The following is a 20,269-nucleotide window of genomic DNA, read 5'->3' on the forward strand; positions in this document are numbered from 1 at the left end:
TTTACAGGCAGAAACAGTACTTGTTAAAAAGCTCTGAAAGGCTGGGTCACAAAGACATATTTTTATCCATGTGGTACAGGAATGCGTCTCTTCATTGAGCTCCTGCTTAAGCTTGAGTACTGCCTTCAAAGTTACTTTACAGTCATAGCTTGTCCAGCCTTCAATCTCTTTCATGAACGACTTGGCTTTATGAACTGCCGCAATTACTTGCTCATTGAAATGTATTTCCACACTGATCTTGGTTTCAGCTTCAAAGGCTTCTAAAAGGCATTTACTCAACTGAAGGAAATCCTTGAAGTCACTTTTATGGTTAGAACGAATAATGTCCCATACAGGTACTAGCTGAAAACCTCTGCTAATGACTCTCCATGTCTTCTTGTTTTGAACAAGGCTATCTTTCCACCCGGTAAAACTGTCAGCTTCTGATGCACCCCCTGTTTTTTCTATGGACAGCTTTACCCTGCTAAGAAGGGACTCTCCATAGTTGGCAGCTAATGATCCTTTTAAGTCTGATACTTTAACATCAACCCCACCTCCACAGGTGAGACCAAAACCACTAAAGCTGGCACCAACATAACAGTCTAATGCTTTAGAGGCCAAAGTCTGCATTTCACTTGTCTCTTGCTCAGATGTAGCTTTCCACCAATATATTCCACCAAAGTCAATAGGGCCTTTGTTCGCATGGGAGCCAAACCTGTGGAAAAATCTTTCACAGCTTTTAGTAATCTCAGATGGAGGCACATGTGACAAAACTGCTTCAATGTTTTGGAGCTCTTTTAATGCTGCATCTGATAGGTGAAGCTGATCCATTTCTATGTAACTTGAAGCTACTGGGAAGTAACAGTATTTGAGAGTGGAAATGAAGGACTTTGCTCTCTGCAAGTGATGTGCTTTTTCTGATTCCAAAGTGCTGCTATGCTTCATGCTAGTCTCCATCCCAAAACCTCCAAATCCACCCTTGGCCGAAACGGTGAGGTTAAATCCAACTTTCTCCATGGCCTTTGTAAACATTGCCTCAGCTTTGTATGATGAGAAAGTCTCTTGTCTGGTCTCTGACTGTTGCTGTGTCCCGATCAGAGAAAAGTGCTGTGGTACCCTCAGCAGTTTCTCACGTTTCTCCACCAAGTCTTCTAAGGAACCTGTTGCATGGATCCCTTCCAAAGCAAGTCCTCCGGACGAATAAAGCAAAATCTCTGTGTCTGAAGTGGTCTCAGTGTGTGTCAGTGAGGAATCTGAAACCTCCAACTGCTGATGTGGAGGTTCGGACCCTGATCAGCACAAAAAATGTCCATAATCTCAAAGTGAAAAATAAAATCTGCAAATTGTTCTAAATTAATTACAAATACAAAACAGAAAATACTTTAATGCATAAGTAATCACCCCTTCAGTCAATATTGGTAGAGGCACCTTTGGCAGCAATTACAGCCATGAGTCTATGTGGATAAGTGTCTACCAGCTTTGCACAATTGGACAAAGCAATTTTTGCCCATTCGTCTTTGCAAAATTGCTCAAGCTTCATCAAGTTGGATGGGGATGTACTTTGCTGCCCCCGGGGGGGGCAGTCCGGGTCACCTCGCGCGCCGCGTATTGGGTGGCCCAGGGATACGCAGTGCAATTTGTCCTGAATCCGTGCTGGAGCTCTTGTTTTAAGCGAAATACATGAATGCGTCACTTTGCGTGTCAGAATGTCTGAATCCATTTGCGACACACACAACCATATATTCTGCTATATAAACAGCATAACATAATTAGAGCACCATTTACTCGCCTCACAAAACTCTGGTATTATTATTATTATTATTATTATTATTATTATTATTATATTGAATGTATTGCCACACTTTAATATGTGAATTATTCCATCAGAAAATGAACACATTTAGTCTTGTCAGGCTTTTATTTGTGCTTAATGGATAAAACAGCAGAGCTGCGCGCTCGGGTTTATGTCGCGACTCTGAGCGCGCAACGTTCGTTCTCAACGGTAACTTAAACACGTCGTGCTGATGCTCATGTGTCTGGCGTTGCGCTGCAGGAGACAACATTTTGGTCGCTGCACCTCTTTTAGGCAAATGTCTCCGTGAACCACTGTGATTGGACCATACACTGACGATTCATCTAACCCTGCACTGGTAACATGAAAAAAGTTACATTGACATTGGGGTGGGGTCACAGAGACTCCATGGTACCACAGCAGGAAAGTAGAGGGTTTCACCAAAACGGGTGTGTTGGTGCTAGATAAATGGTTCAGCAGAAATACAAATAAATCTCATTCATTCCCTTTACCTCATGTTTTCAAAAGGTAAATCACTCAGCACCACTTAGACACTTACATGATAGATTAATAGAAATTTCAGTTCAGTTAGAACCAGATGCACATTTGTATTGATGATTCTAATTTGATTATTTTAAATCTGATTGTTGATATTTGTGTTTTGAAAAAGTTTTTGATTGATGTTTGCACTCCTAACCAATTTTCTACATTTAAAAAAAAAAAAGAGTGCCTGCCCGAAGGGCTACCAGAGATTTTGTACCTGATTGGTGCTATTGAAGTACCTTATTCCGTATATGCATTGAATGTTCCTTCTTCTTCATGACGTAGTTTTTGTTAGGAATTGTACTAACCAACTGTGAGACCTCCCAGAGACAGATGTATTTAACCTGAAATCATGTGACACACCTTAATTGCACAGGAGTAGTGCCTATTTTGCATTTCATTCACTTGTAACCACCTTTATTGATCTCCATTGTGTATTTTTGTATTGTTTGATCTGCTATTACTGTCATAGGAGGTATAAAACTAAACTTTGCCAACACGATCAGTTACCCATAGAGGCAGTTTTAAAATTGAAAGATTTTTTTAGCCCAAATAGCATTGGATCAAAAAGGAAAGTTGGAAATGTAATCAGCTGTAATCAGGTATAGGGGACAGGGCAGGGGGCATGGAATTACACAGATCTTCATGAGGATGGCAGCACGTTATATTGTACAGTCTTTAACCACACCAGGAAATCAGGTGTGGTTAATTTGACATCTCAAATTAAATCAGCACACGGTGCAGTGCTGTTCCTCCCAGCCTGAACTAATTTTAAAATGCCATCCTTGACAAACACTGTACATAAAATGGTGGAGAAAAAAGGTAGATAATGTGCCCTGCATCTGCATATATGTGCACACACCGATATCTAACGTTAACTTGTAAAACAATTGCATCCTAGCCTGACTTGATAAAAAGAATGGGAAAGCCCAGTTGGTACTACTTAAGCAGAAATAGAAATGGTTGAGATGGCAAACGACTGTATTGTAACTCAATTTCATCAAGGAACTAACCAGAGAGAGAGTATGCATTGACTTGATATTTTCAAATGACTAAGATAGAGTCATTGAGTTTCAAAAATCAAGGACCAGATCTAAAACAATGGTCTACAATTTTAGAAAGGCAAACCTTGAAGGAATGAGGCAGCACTCAGAAGAGTTAGACTGGAGCACACTGGATACAGATTCAGTTGAAAATTGAAGTGTATATTTTAAGAATATACTACTAGAGGCTCGGGAGAAATTTGTACCAAAACTTAGCAAATTGAGGACCAAAAAACACTGGCCAAAATGGTTTAATAGAAGTATGCAAAACAATATCAAAAGAAAGAAAATGTTGTATAGCACATACAAAAGGGATGGAGATTAAACAAAATAAGAATATGTTGAGCTGCAAAGAGATCTTAAGAAAGGGATCAGGAAAGCAAAGATAATCTTAGAAAACAAACAAGATGTGGCAAATGTTCTAAATGAGTATTTCACAGAGGTTTTTACAAAACAAAAAACAGATAACATGCCACAGGTTAACAATCAGTCCAGTCAAACCCTAAGAAAGATCATGATAAATGAGCAGGTACTAAAGGGACTAGCAGAATTAAAAACAAACAAATCACCTGGGCCAGATGGTATATTTCCAACAATACTTCCAACAAAACAATACAGGGAAATTATGTATAGGCCGCTAACTCAAATATTCCAAATGACACTTAGAACAGGGGATGTGTCAACTGACTGGAAGACAGCAAATGTCATACCAATCCACAAGAAAGGGGACAAAACTGAGCCAGGAAATTACAGACCAATCAGTCTCACCTGCATCACTTGTAAAATGTTGGAAACAATTATTAGACAGAAAATAGAGGAGCATCTTAATGAAAACCATATTCTTGTTGATAGTCAACATGGGTTTAGGTGAGGCAGATTATGTATTACAAATTTTTACTAATTACTAATAGTTTTTTGAACATGCAACTGCAGCTGTGGATCATGTGAAAGCATATGATATGATAGACTTTGATTTTTAAAAAGCTTTTGATAATGTTGCACACCAAAGACTGATCCATATATTGGAAGCTGTATGTATTCAGGGCAGTGTTGCCAGGTCCTCTCCATAATTTCCACACAAACTGGTTCTAAATATCCCCCAAATCACATATTTCCCCACCCAAATTTGAACAAAAGTGAGATCGGGGGGAGGGTGGTCCAGGGGGGTCATGAAGTGTTTTCAACTTCCTAGCATTGTATCAGTAAAAGGTGCAAATCAACTGTGCAAATCCCTAAATTCCCCCAGGTTACAAAAATGATACCCCAAGATTACGGGAGACAGGTGAATGCAATTATTCAATAATGGAAACAAAGGCAAGGAAAACAGAAGGGAAAACTGGAACTGGGGCAGCATCTAGTTGTGGACCTGGGGATGACGCTTCTGAGCACGACAATTACACTATGGGAGGAATAGAACTGGAAGAAGTAACGCATGAGAAAGACCTAGGAGTCTATGTGGACTCCTCACCTTCTCCATCCAAACAATGTGGGGAAGCAATAAAAAAGGCAAACAGAATGCTAGGGTATATTGTCAAAAGTGTAGAATTGAGAACAAGGGCAGTGATGTTCAGACTGTACAATGCACTAGTTAGAGCTCATCTGGACTGTGTGCAGTTCTGGGCTCCACACTTCAAGAAAGATATCGCTGCTTTAGAGGCAGTTCAGAGGAGAGCAACCAGACTTATTCCAGGTCTGAAGGGAATGTCCTACTGAGAGACTGAGGACCTGAACCTTTTCACCCTGGAACAGAGGAGACTACGTGGGGACTTGATCCAAGTCTTCAAAATCATGAAAGGCATCGACCACATCAAACCAGAAGAGCTTTTCCAGATCAGCAGGGACACACACACCCAGGGACACAAATGGAAATTGGGCTTCAAGGCATTCAAGACAGAAAACAGACACTTCTTCACACAGAGAGATGTCACAATATGGAACAAACTCCCCAGTGATGTGGCTGAAGCTGAAAATTAAGGAACATTTAAAAATAGACTGGATAGGATACTTGGATCACTTCTTTATTAATGGACACCAAACAAGCAGGATGGGTCTAATGGCCTCCTTTCGTTTGTAAACTTTGTTCTTGGTCTTTCATATACAACTGTTGCATAAAAGGTAATTTGAGATTGATATGAAATGTAATGTGTGTGTTTGTGTGTGTATATACACAAAAAAAAGTAGCTTGAGACTTGCGGTGTGTGGTAGAAGGTTGATTGTTTATTCTGACATCTGCTGGGGAGACGGACAGGAGAAGTTTCCAACATTTCTTTTACCAAGGTTACATTTGGTATTTATGGGTTGTGTACAAGACAGAGAAGATCAATATTTCCTTCTTGATTGGTGCAAACCAGCTTACTAAGCAATTTGTAACTAATTAACAAGACATTTAAATTACTTTCTATATACTTATGAATGAATAACCTCTTGGTCAAGGATACTAACACAGCAAGTTTTGTTAAACAATAAGAAGCAGGGCAACAACAGAATGCAGAGCCTCAAAGATAAAATAGCTAGATATTTAAATGATCAAAATGATTTATATTGTTGAGAGGCTGTGTCTTCCCTTCGCAGGTCCAAAAGGTAACTGAGAAATAGTCAGCTTTAAAACTCTAGAAATGTGAAATCAAGTTCTTCAGTATTATTACTGTAAGATAATTTGATATGCTTGGTTTTTCAGTCAATCTAAATAAATAGTTTATCTGAAAACTCATAGGTCAATTGGTTTCTCTTTTAAGATTCTTTTTAGAGGAAAGATGCGGTCAAGTCACAGATGTGCAATAATAATTTATTTTGACAAAAATAGGAAACTAATATCATTCAATTATATTACTGAAAATAAGTAATATTAAGCTTCTGCTGGATTACAGAAAAAACAGATAATACCCGATTTTTCCTTTCTCCTCTCACAGGGCAGCTTAGGTCAGTCTGGGACAGGCTGGCAGCGGTCTCTCTCTCTCTCTCTCTCTCTCTCTCTCTCTCTCTCTCTCCTCTCCTTCTCTTTCTTGTTGTTGTCTCTTCTTCTTGAACTCCTTGAACAGTGAAGAGCACTAGACTTCTCTTTGTTTTCCTTTTATAAGTTTTCCTTCCAACCAATCACATTTTGCCACCAAGTTGAGTTGGGTGCTTTATGCTAATTTAATGAGGGTCCTTTGGAATTTGGCTAGGAGCCAATCAGAGGACAGGTACCCTTTTGGTCTCTGAACATATGGATAAGCCATGCTACCAGGGCTACCAGGGAACTAGAAAAAAGGAAGGAAGTCTTCTTCTTCTACCGAACCAGATAGGACAGAATTTCCCATAGAAAAATACATTCTAACAAATAATATCTTACATTACTGTCCTTGTATTTGGAGAACACAGTTATGCTTTACGTCTGTGGATACTGACATAGGTACTGAATCAAGCTTCACCTACACAGAGGAGCAGGTACATATAAGGACCAAGGCCATGCCTTTGTGGACCATTGGGTTGCTCAAGACCAGGCACGATTACTGCATTAGGCTATGCATATCAGACGAAACCCAATTCACCTGCTGTTACTTATTTCTGAAAATGTTGCAAAGGTCACACAATCCTTCCCATGCAATGTTGTTAAATATGTAGTTAAATATATTTAAATCAGTATTTTGCATAATTAAGTCTCTTTTTATTCAAATTTGATTTTAAGATTTGATGCAACAAAGATGCTAATAGTGGTATCTCTGCGCATCTGACTGGCCTTTCTTAGTGCACCCAGCCCTAAGTGTCCAGAACATTAAAAATTCCATGTTCCTCATGGTGTAAAGTCCTTATAGTAACTGTCCATACAGTGATTGTTGAAACTAGTCTGGGTGTAAAAATATTTTGCTTGTCTTGTAAAATCAAAGTCTTGTAAAATCAAACAAAACACAGTGATCCTCTTTCTGGAAACAAGGAATACATTATCCAAAGGAAATTGCCTGTGCAAATGAAAAATCTAGGTTTTGAGATAAAATGGTAATCAGTCATTTGTAATGATGACTCTGAATGTAGTGAATATGCATATAATTCTGTTGACTCTGGCAGTCAAAGGTCAGTAAAACTAGTTTGTACTCTGTGTCTGTACTAGAAGTCACAAGGCCAGATCCTATGAAACTTTCAGTCCCTGCAGAAAAAGCAAGTTTCCATAGCCTTCAAAATGATAGACACATTTACATTTATTAATTGTTTCAAATTGTCCTCCGGAATGCAAATTTGATTAACAACAAATCCAACTTTTAGGGGATTCTGACAAGAAAGCAAAGGTATTATATTGATGCAGTTATAGGAATTGATGGCAGGTTTAAGAAAAAGCAATCCAGCCATAAGCCCACCTTTGAATCTCAGATATACCTTTGTTTGCAGGATTTGTCAGTATCTCTATGTATCCTATATGCACATAATTAAACTCAACAGATGTAGAAGTATGGTTTAAACACTGTTTTACTATGACTCAGTGGAGGATATAATAGTTTAATAGAACTTTCTAGTGTCCACTTCTATATTCACATTTGATGATTCATTTTTTTAATCCATTCGTTTGGTAAGGTTTTTTAATATCACTTATTTCCATGAGGGATTATGGCAAGTCAAATTATAATTTAGAGATATATTTAATTAATTTGAAGATATCAAGTGCTGTTGTACCCTTGAGCAAGGTACTTCACTTAGATTGCTCCAGTAAAATGCCCAGCTGTATAAATGGGTACAAATGTAAGTCGCCCTGGATAAGAGCGTCTGCTAAATTACAAATAATGTAATGTAATATTTGTTAAGTTTTATGCTATTTTATACTTATTATTTGTTAAACATACTTGTAAATTTATTACGTTTTAAAGTTGAGAAATAATTTGTAATTTAGTTGCCTAATAATTATGCACACTAAGATTTGAGGAAATTCTTGTATTTCCACCTGAGAGACAAATCTCACTTTTTCTTTCTTAAACATTCAGTTTTGATGCAAAATAAAGTTTTGGCTTCACTTATGGCATTGTATCTGTCCAACTGTTGAAATTATCTTGAAAAACAATATTTCCCTAATAATTCTGCACACACTTTAGATATGTGTAAATGGTTTAAAGATATCTTGAAATAATGTAGAGATCTCAAAATATTTAAAAACATCTTGAAATGCATTTTGAGATATCTCTAAATGATAACTTGGCTTATGAATGGATATGAATAAAACATACACATAACTATCAAAATAAAATGTAAATGTTTTGGGCAACATTTTAATATACCTTGCACTTCATAATGTGTTGTTGTTTAGGATGGGTTGTAACACAGAGCCCCTCCTCAGCAGTTTCCTGCACTGCACTGTGATCACTGCAGAATCACACACACCCTGCCCTTCATTTCATGCAAATATTACATTTAACTATCTGTATGCAAAGCTGTACATTTTTCAAAATGCTGATGAAACAACCTTCCCACGGAGGTCAGGACTACACTTTCCCTTACCACCTTCCAGTGATGTCTTCAGACACATCTGTTCAGACTGTACCTGTAATACATCACCTTGGGATGATAGGCACTGTTGCTGTTTAGCACTTTATTCAACTATGCTTCCTTATGTGTACTTATGTGTTGTTAGTGCTTTTATTGTTTTCTTGTGACTTCTCCTATGCCTACCCCTCCACATTGCTTATTAGTACTAGTTTAATCAACAATACGTATTAATCTAAATTAATCAACAACAACACTGTTTCAAATGAAGGAGTGACAATACATTTTAATACAACTGTATATATAGCAGAGAGTTATTTCCCATATAATAAAATTAGACTCTTAGTTAAAATGAATACATTTTAAATTATATGATAGGTATGCAGGTCACACTTTACAATAAGGTACTGTGATTCCTCATTGATTACTATTTGAATTTCACAGGATAAACACAAGAATATGTAATGCACTTAATCTGAAATCTTATTTTAATCACATGTATAACATGTTTAGGGTTCATGTGCTCAACATCAGAACTCCGATGATGTGGATGATGTATTGATTTTTAAATCCTATGGTATTCATATATGAATTCATGAGGAATTACGGTACCTTATTGTAAAGTGTTACCGGTATGCATTGGAAATTATCCTATTACCCTGAAATAAAACTGTCCGTGTTCAATTGTTCTATCATCCAACCACAAAACATGTCCCCAACTGACCTGAGAGTTAATCAATTGCTTTTTTGTTAAATATAACCTGATATTCTTATGCATAGAGAACAGCAGTATATGTGACACAAGAAAAAGTAATGCATGGAAATGGGTTGCTCCTGGTGACCTTGTTAGAACAAGGAATAGATAGATTTAATATCTTCTAGTCAAAAAGCTGGTGCCCTTTGTCCAAAAGTTCAAACTCAATTCCAAATGGACCAGCATGATAATCCAAGTACGAACAAATACCTCAGGCTCGATTTATTAGTGTTGACCACACACCTGCATTTTCTTGCTTAATCAACTTTCAGTTACACGTTATCGAGGGCATGAAATGTATTTGGAGGCTATGGTGTTTCACATGTGTTGTAAATTATATTTCCCTGTTGTAATTCCAGATGAGTGACATAACATGTCTGTGTGTTGTATTTGTTTGTGAGCTCGTCTGGTTTAGTTCATTTGACTGTGGGACTTCTGCCACTCTCCAGGTGTGATCAACATTATCACGCATAATTATCCTTTCTCCAATCTGTATTTATGTGAGTAAAATAAACTTTAAAATTGAATGATTATTTATTGTTTTAATTCTGTATACATATGTGTGAAGGTGGGGTTCTTCTTCATACAATATCAGGTCCTCAATGTGATTGATTGAATGCTTGTTGGATCTGTAAGACATGGGATGTGGTTGTTGTTATTTTAAATTGATTAAATTACATTTAAACCATCTATTTAAAAGATGTTCTTTTCTGATTGTAAAAGGAAAAATAATCTGTCTAAAGCAAGGTAAGAACTACCCAAGAACAAAGCCGTATTTATTCCTTTTTCATTTCAAAAATCACTTTCACAGCATTTTAATTTATTTTCCAGAGATGACTGAATACTTGATCACCCCTCTTTTAAGCATCTACTAGGTGAAAATAAATTATGGATGGAGTAGTATTAGTATGAAACCAAAACACCACTGAAAGAAAACAATATTAGTAAGCTAATGTCTTTTTTTTTTTTTTTTTTTTTTTTAAGAATCTGTCACAAGCATTTTTTAGATATTTTCTTTCCTGGATAATCAGTTGCATGCTGCCTCCCTTGTCTCCCTGCCTGCCAGGACTATGGAGAGATGAGCAGAGTGGTTGTCAATGACCCATGATAACCAAATCCCAGCTGATGAACATTGTTCACACCTACAACACTCCTTTCTTTTCAGCTTGAGAGGGGTCTAGTGTCCACAGCCCAGAAAACAAAATACGGAGTTGGAGAAGAGTTGGACTGCTGAACGCCAGGCTACAGCCTATCAAGGACAGGATGGATAATTCAAGGAGCCACTGATAAGATCAATTCCAGTTCCTGAAATACACAATGACTATCAATACTATGGGCAGCTCAGGGAGACACTGTAACGGACGAGACTGACACCTCAAATGCCCAATGTTATCAACACTATGGACAACTAAAAGAGCTATTGGTAAGTGCAAGACACTTTCAATTCCAATTTGCAAAGACATTCAGAATCCTCAAGGAGACATTTAATAATTCACTAGCAACAAGTATGGGCAACTCCACACTGGATGATGACATTTTGAAAAAGGTGGAAAGGTATCTTGATATTTTTTACATCTGCATCTTCTACTTTGGCATTCCTTTGAACTTCTACTATGCCTTCCACAGTCTAGTCAAAGCAAGCAACACCATCTCTGTCTGCAGTTTCAACCTCCTTGTATCTGACCTTCTGATAATCGTCTTTCTCCCAGTGATATTTAGCTTTGAAGACCCTTCCCTTGATAACATAGGGGATGGACTCTGCATCATCTGTGATTTTGGCAGCATTTTCTTCTTGGTCTGCATCACCCTGGAAAGATACCTGGCTGTGGTCTACCCTATTTGGTTTCAACATTGCCATGGCCCTAAGTACAGCATCCTACTTTCTCTTGGCGTCTGGCTGGTGTGTGCATTGTTGTCTGGTCTTTGGTTTCTTTCCAAGGATTATAATCCAGATGTGATCTGGCTCTACTTAGTGCTCTCCTTTCCTGTACCACTGCTCCTGGTCCTTGTCTGCTACATCAGGATAAAGAGAGGCCTCCTTGACTGCAGAGCAGTTCTATCTTCTGAGAAGAGCAAGATCCTTAAGATGTTATCTCAGGTTATCATTCTGTTCACTGTGACATTTGGACCTGTTTTCATCAGTGAACTACTCTATAACATTTTCATTATGGTTAATATGAACTCAAAGATCATTACATCAACAAAAATGGTGATTAAAGTTTGCGAGGCACTGGTCAATTTAAACCCCCTACTGGCCCCCATCCTGTTTTTCTTCTGCAGGAACAATGTCCAAGAGACTCTGGGCAGTTGCTCCTGCTGTAATAGTGTAGTGAAGTGTTGGAAGAGGCTCAGAGCCCATCGGCCACAAAGTGAAACACAAGAAACAGACGTTTGGCATACAGTCCCAATCTAAGGCTATCAAATTAAGAATGAAACATTATCTTAACACGCCTATATTAAAAGGCATCTCATATTGCAAATGAATCCAGTTGTAGCCTGTCCTCAATGAAATAATTAAACTAGTGAATAAAATGTTATTTTTATTTTCACCATGACTTTACCCTTGTAATATTGTGTAAATGTGGATCATTGTATGTTGGTGGTCGTTTAACCATGCAAGTTGCTCTGGATCAAGATATCTGCTATTTAACTGAATAGAAAAGACAAATACTGGTAATATCAAAATCACAATTTTGTTTGACTACTGATAAAAGACACTTATAAAATATGACACACTGCAACTCTGAGCTCTATCCCTTGTTTCTGTTGTACATACAGCTTATGTCAAAGATATTCACACCCTTAACATTAAAATGCTATTAAATGATTAATTTAGTTTAAATAGACCCCGTTCACACTTATTAGGCCGGCCCTGGGCCGCCTCAAATTTAGTCCGGCTTTAAACACCCCGTTCACATTTGCAGGTTTAGGAGCCTCAGTGCGTCACATATGCGGGCGAAAAACCGGCCTAAACGAAATGCATTCTGGGAATAAACAAATCTGCTCAAACAAACCAGTGATGCAGGACATTAGCTCTGCTTACAGGTGTATGCGCTGTGTATATAATCACAACTTATTAACATCGATTGGCTATTGTTCGGTTCTATATTTTATTTGAAAGTAATCTTAACCCTTTGCAGCCGAAGCTTTCTAAAATAATTAAAAATGTGCTGGTTCAATGGGGAATCTAATTCATACCCTTTTCAAATGTCTATCTTCGGTTCTGCAAGTTTAAAAGTGCTGTTATACAATTCACCCAAAAGCGAAGCACCTTTATTAGGACATCTGCATTAAATCACAATAAATCGTTTTTGTGATTGTACTGCTCAGCTCAATATAATCGCATTTCGGATTGCATAGTAAACAGCTGGTCTCGTATTAAAATGCACTGATTTGAATGGAAACCTGCTTCGGTTAAATTTATATCGTTTTAATGCAAAATTCGAATAATTAATAAAGTTATGGTCCCGTTCACAATTTCACAAGGCAATTTCCACATGTAAAATGCATACTGTTAAATTTCAGACTTCAATCTTACTTAGTACAAGAAAAAACAATAGCAAGTTTACCAGCTACACACTTCTATTTTAATCGACCGTGTAGTTTGAACTGTTTACATTATAACTCATTACTTAGCCTAGACTTTTATAATATATATATAAAGATGTGAGCTATTGAAATGTAACAGTACATTTAAGGCTATAGATCGATATGACATTCAAACAATACATAGACAATACTGTGTCCTGCAGCTGTGTCGGTGTCCGTGTTTATTGTGTTTATTCTGTTTATTCCGCGTCTCTCAGACACGCGTCTCTGGGGGCGGGGCTAGAGTTGCGTCACACGCTGACGCTTTCCACCGGCCCAGGCCCGGCGCGTCACAGTTACATTTAGGCAGCATTAGTCCGGGTCGAAAAGCGGGACTAGTTTTGACCTGGCCCAGGGCCGGCCTAAATCTATGACCCCGTTCACATATGAGTTAGGCCGGCCCTCCCAGCAGGCACTTGACGTCATTTCAACATTGTTTCATGGTTGAAATCTAGTTGCGACGTTGATTAACAAGAATACAACTACTATTCAACGTGGTTTGGGCAACGACTTATCAACGTCGAAATATACGTTGCTTTCAGGTTGAATAGACGTCGTAACAGTCAAAACAATCAAACAGACGCCAGATAACAAACACAATATCCTCTCAGACAAATGTATTTCCCCAGTCTGTACTTTTTTCATGGGTGTATTTTGAGTAACACGTAAAAAATTCACAAAATTCCCCTTAATAAATAAAACACACACACACACTATATACAGCAGACATATATATCCGTTAATATACATACATGAATACACATACATGTATATGTATGTGTGTGTGTGTATATATATATATATATATATATATATATATATATATATATATACAATATTAGTATGGTGTTCCTAATAATCCTTTAGGTGAGTGTATATATATATATATATATATATATATATATATATATATATATATATATATATATATATATATATATAATGCTACTCTATGACAAACCGCTTAGCTGACGAATCAGAGTCGGAAAGGGTCAAGTAATCAGCCAATTAGATGAAAGCGGGAAAGACTCTGAACTTGAACAGTCTGGTAAGAGCCTCCATTTTCACTGCGCCGGCTGTGTGGCGGAAGGATTTCTCAAGTAAGAGTGTATATATATATATTTTGTGTAGGCTATTGAAAGGGTATTTGCTGATTAAATGTTTAACTGCTATATACTGTAGAAAATGATGAAGGTATATAATTAGAATTTAAGCACATTACTCTAAAGGAAAAATATGAGTGAGTTTCGTTAATTTAAATAAGTAATTAACGGCTAGTTTTACTAGCAAAATATTTCAGTACAGGATAACAAAACTGTATTATGTGTTCATTAATCAAATGCATTATCAAACTACAATTAAAATATTTTATGAGTGACCGTTGATATTTGAAATTTGAAAAATGTCAGTGCATAGTTGTAGTTTTTTTTTTTTTTGTACTTCAACTTTAATTCAGCTGGAGACATGTATAAAACATATTGGAAAAACTCTCTCTAACTGCTCTCTAACCATAACTTGCATGGAACTAGTTTTAAAAAGATTGATAGCATTTTTAAAATCTGTTTTTCAGGTTTAATATACAGTGTAGAAATGATACTGTTAATAGTCCTATGACACATTTTGTGTTATTTTCTATGCAATATGTGCAGGGTTCTGTCTTTCTTCTAACACATGAAAATAAAGTAATTTCAGCCACAAAAACGATGTTTGGAGTTTTCATTCTAGGTTCATCCTGAAACTGTACAGTGTTTTTTCCTCTGCTGTTTTTGTATAGTTAACACCAAGAAAGTGTATTTTAGTTGTTTTCTTTTCTTCTCCCCCCAGATTAACTCTGTCACCACTCTCTCTCTCTCTTTCTGTTTGTTTGCATTTGCTGATTAAATTGATGTTGAAGGAATGTTGACAATTGACATTGATTCCATTTGCAAATCCAACCAATTTGCAAGTAAATTTCAATGTTGTATACATTAGATTACATTAGAAACAATGTTGTTTCAACGTCATATTTCAATGTTGAAAATACATTGAAAATTGATTGGATTTGCAAATAGAATCAATTCAACGTCGATTCCATTTGCAAATACAACAAATTTTCAATGAAATTTCAACGTTGCCTATCTAACCTTGAATCAACATAAATTATTCCAAGTTGATCCAACGTTGAATCATCAACGTTGATGCACTGTTGAAAATTCCAAGTCGATTCCATTTGCAAATCCAATAAATTTTCAATGTATTTTCAACGTTGAAATATGACGTTCAAACAACGTTGTTTTTAATGTATTTTGCCTGCTGGGCTGGGCCAGCCTAAATCTCAAGTGTGAACGGGGTCTAAATAATAATTTATCTTCAGATATTGTTGAACACTGATGTAACCACCAAGGCTCCAGTTGATTGGAGGGAGTTAAAGCAAAAACTTTAAATGTTTGATTGCTCAGAATCTGAGCCCTTGAGATAAGCGTTCCAGCTTGCACTCAGTATATATGTAAACACACAGACACACAGACACACACACACACACACACACACACACTTGATCATTGTATTTATTAAAGCTTTATATTTCTTTTAATTTCATCTATGTTCAGGGTCAGAGGCGATTGTAGGGTATGTGGGGGCCCCAGGCAAAATAATTCCTGACGGTGCTGCCTTTCTTTCTTTCTTTCTTTCTTTCTTTCTTTCTATTTATTTTTATTTTTATCCCTAAGGAGCCTGATTTATTTTTCATTTTTTATATATGTTGTTATTTCTTATTATTTTAACATTATTTTAACAAGATGCACATAATACAGTGTGTTTGGGGAAAATGACTTAAAGTACCCACAGCCCCCACCACTTCTACAGAGCGCTATCTCTTGGCACATTTCGCTCTGAAGGGGCCTGTAACATCGCCTCAAATGTAAACAGAGCCTGTTCTCAAATTGTAAACAGACCCCCCTGTCTTCAGTGCCCTGTCAACTCCGCCCCCAAATATTCAAATTCTTCACTAACCCGATCTAATTTCAGTGCCCTGTCAACTCCGCCCACAAATATACGAATTCTTCACCGACCGGAGGTTACAAAAAGCGTAGACATCTCCACGCCACCGCACTAGCTCAAAAAGCTCCAGACCGACATACAGTGAGGGAAAAAAGTATTTGATCCCCTGCTGATTTTGTACGTTTGCCCACTGACAAAGAAATGATCAGTCTATAATTTTAATGGTAGGTGTATTTTAACAGTGAGAGACAGAATAACAGCAAAAAAATCCAGAAAAACGCATTTCAAAAAAGTTATACATTGATTTGCATGTTAATGAGGGAAATAAGTATTTGATCCCCTATCAATCAGCAAGATTTCTGGCTCCCAGGTGTCTTTTATACAGGTAACGAGCTGAGATTAGGAGCACTCTCTTAAAGGGAGTGCTCCTAATCTCAGCTCGTTACCTGTATAAAAGACACCTGTCCACAGAAGCAATCAATCAATCAGATTCCAAACTCTCCACCATGGCCAAGACCAAAGAGCTGTCCAAGGGTGTCAGGGACAAGATTGTAGACCTACACAAGGCTGGAATGGGCTACAAGACCATCGCCAAGCAGCTTGGTGAGAAGGTAACAACAGTTGGTGCGATTATTCACAAATAGAAGAAACAGAAAATAACTGTCAGTCTCCCTCGGTCTGGGGCTCCATGCAAGATCTCACCTCGTGGAGTTTCAATGATCATGAGAACGGTGAGGAATCAGCCCAGAACTACACGGGAGGATCTTGTTAATGATCTCAAGGCAGCTGGGACCATAGTCACCAAGAAAACAATTGGTAACACACTACGCTGTGAAGGACTGAAATCCTGCAGCGCCCGCAAAGTCCCCCTGCTCAAGAAAGCACATGTACAGGCCCGTCTGAAGTTTGCCAATCAACATCTGAATGATTCAGAGGAGAACTGGGTGAAAGTGTTGTGGTCAGATGAGACCAAAATCGAGCTCTTTGGCATCAACACAACTCGCCGTGTTTGGAGGAGGAGGAATGACCCCAAGAACACCATCCCCACCGTCAAACATGGAGGTGGAAACATTATGCTTTGGGGGTGTTTTTCTGCTAAGGGGAGAGGACAACTGCACCGCATCAAAGGGACGATGGACGGGGCCATGTACTGTCAAATCTTGGGTGAGAACCTCCTTCCCTCAGCCAGGGCATTGAAAATGGGTCGTGGATGGGTATTCCAGCATGACAATGACCTAAAACACACAGCCAAGACAACAAAGGAGTGGCTCAAGAAGAAGCACATTAAGGTCCTGGAGTGGCCTAGCCAGTCTCCAGACCTTAATCCCATAGAAAATCTGTGGAGGGAGCTGAAGGTTCGAGTTGCCAAACATCAGCCTCAAAACCTGAATGACTTGGAGAGGATCTGCAAAGAGGAGTGGGACAAAATCCCTCCTGAGATGTGTGCAAACCTGCTGGCCAACTACAAGAAACGTCTGACCTCTGTGATTGCCAACAAGGGTTTTGCCACCAAGTACTAAGTCGAGGGGGGCAAATACTTATTTCCCTCATTAACATGCAAATCAATTTATAACTTTTTTGAAATGTGTTTTTCTGGATTTTTTTGTTGTTATTCTGTCTCTCACTGCTAAAATACACCTACCATTAAAATTATAGACTGATCATTTCTTTGTCAGTGGGCAAATGTACAAAATCAGCAGGGGATCAAATACTTTTTCCCCCCACTGTAACCCTTGTCCATTTGAAAGAGGTAACCCCTCTGGCCCTGTTGAAGGGACACTAGGTAAAAATATCTATGTTACTAAATAATCAGGAGGGCTTAAATAGATCTCTTTTGGAGCTTTACTCACGTAGGGAAAAATATCTATGTTACTAAAGAACCTGGAGGGCATAAATAAAGCTCTTTTGGTGCTTCACACGTATAGAGAAAAAGAGCTATTTTACTAAAGAATCAGTCTGGCTTAAATACAACTCTTGATAAGGTGGATAAGGCATTTTCACATAGTTTGTTGTGTGTTTATTTTCATTTTGTATTTTTCTGATCGCGTGCAGAGATGGACTTGAAGATGAGACAAACTGGTCAATTGTAGGGGGGACAGAACTGATCATATTCAAAGAATGAGATGTGTGATTTCTCTATATTTTGGTACTTGGCTGTATAAGACATTGCATTAAGACTGATTTACCTGGATCTGGAGAAGAGGAAAGACCAATGGAACTATTATCAGTCCCATTTCTCCTTTGTCAGTTCTAAGGGATCATAGAGATGCTAATCAGATCATTCTGAGAAAAGGTTATAATATTATCTTTGTGTGTGTGTGTGTGTGTGTGTGGCCCAGGGCCTGGGAGTGCATAGGTCTGCATGGCCCAGCAGGGGTGTTGATGTTGTTGTGAATGCAGCTGTGCATGAAAGCGTAGAGGTCCATCATGGCCCGACTGTCCCAGAAGGGCCCGTCTTTCTTGTCGATGATGCTGAAGTAGTCTGGCTGGAGTTAGGACTCAGTGGCGGCACTGCAAAGGATGCAGTTCTGGACACAGCTGTCCAAGCAGCACCAGTCTGCATCCTCCACCGGCCATCAGCATAGTGCAACCCGTCATATGTCTCCAGCAGCCCAAAGTCTGTCTCCAACACAACCGCAGCCCCTGTGATATTTTCGAAAATGGTGATCACTTCTAATTGAAGGAACTGTTATGGTGATGGCCACAATACACTGGAATTTAAACATAGAGCACTGTACAGGTAGAACTCTTCAATCAACCAGTCTCATGCTAGGATGTGATGCCTTAGCTCTCTCTCCATCCTGATGTTGATGTTGCAGCTTGCTTGTCTATCAGCAAAGGGGAGCATTGACTAAATATCAGGAAGTGGGTGTTGGGAGATGGGAGGGACACAGGTTGTGTCCCAGTCCACTTTGTGTCAGTCCAGAAAGGAGAGCAACACTTGCGACTCCTCTTTCTTGCTGCTTCTCACTTCTTGCTTCAGCTTTCCCTGGATCGTACCATGTGGAAGTGGTTGCTGCTTGGCTGTGTGCTGCTGTGCCAGGCAGATGAGACACCGTAAGTATGCCTGCCGACTCAAAGCTGAAAGACACTGGGTCCAAAGATGCTTTTTGGACCCAGACATTTTAGTTTTATAGATCTTTTCTGCACATGCTTACATAGACAGGAAAATAATCTGTTACTAGTCATAATGAAAACAAATGCCAAAATGAGCAAACAGTATATTTAACATGGCCATTATTTCTCTGTGTCAGTGTTCTGCCAAGGATTTCTTTTCACTTTATTGTTAAAGTGATTCATGTGAACACCCAAAATTGTTAATAGAAACTTTACAAATTGAATAGAAACTACTACTACTAATAATAATAATACTAATAATAATCACAATTACAAAAACTTAAATCAAAGAATATAAATGAAAATAAGCAGATTTTTTTCTGCCTTCAAAGCCTTCTTGCTCCAGTGCACAATTTGTATCTCGCTCTCGCTCGCTCTGCCTCCAAATTAATTAGTGGGCAAAACATCCAAAAATCAACTAATTATACAAACACAGAGACAATTTTCCTCAGATGTACTGTCATTTGAAAATCTAAACTACGTTTGCTTAAGGACAAGTATGGAAACTCATGGGGCTTCACTCTATGCATCTAACTGATTCAAAAATATGTCAGACAGTTTTTCATACAGAGACCTGCAGGACCTTGGAGCTGACCAGAAGAGCCTTTTCACCGACCTGTTGGCTACTGGCCACAAGGTTTATTTCAGTGTTAGTTTGAGTTATGAGTTAATGGCAGTGGCTCATCCCTGCTGTGTCTGTTGTGTTTTTTCCCTTCAGGGTCTATATAGTGACATTCCCTGCAGTGATCAGTGGAGGCTCCCAAGCCAAGCTCTGTGGCAGCCTCCTCCATGCCAACGAGACCCTGCACCTGTCTGTGCCTCTGATCTCCAAGCAGAAAAACAGGACACTGCTGGACACGAGCACAGAGGGAACGTTCACGGGCTGTGTGGATTTTAAGGTGGGCACTGAAACTGGACCTGTGGGCAGCTTAGAGGGCACTTAGGGCTCTGCAGACAGAAAGGGGCAGTGGCTCATGCCACCCCATGCATGTCCCTGGTGACACCAGTGGTTTGTACCAGACCAATCTG

This window comes from Amia ocellicauda, chromosome 1, assembly GCF_036373705.1.
Source record: "Amia ocellicauda isolate fAmiCal2 chromosome 1, fAmiCal2.hap1, whole genome shotgun sequence".
Classification (NCBI taxonomy): domain Eukaryota; kingdom Metazoa; phylum Chordata; class Actinopteri; order Amiiformes; family Amiidae; genus Amia; species Amia ocellicauda.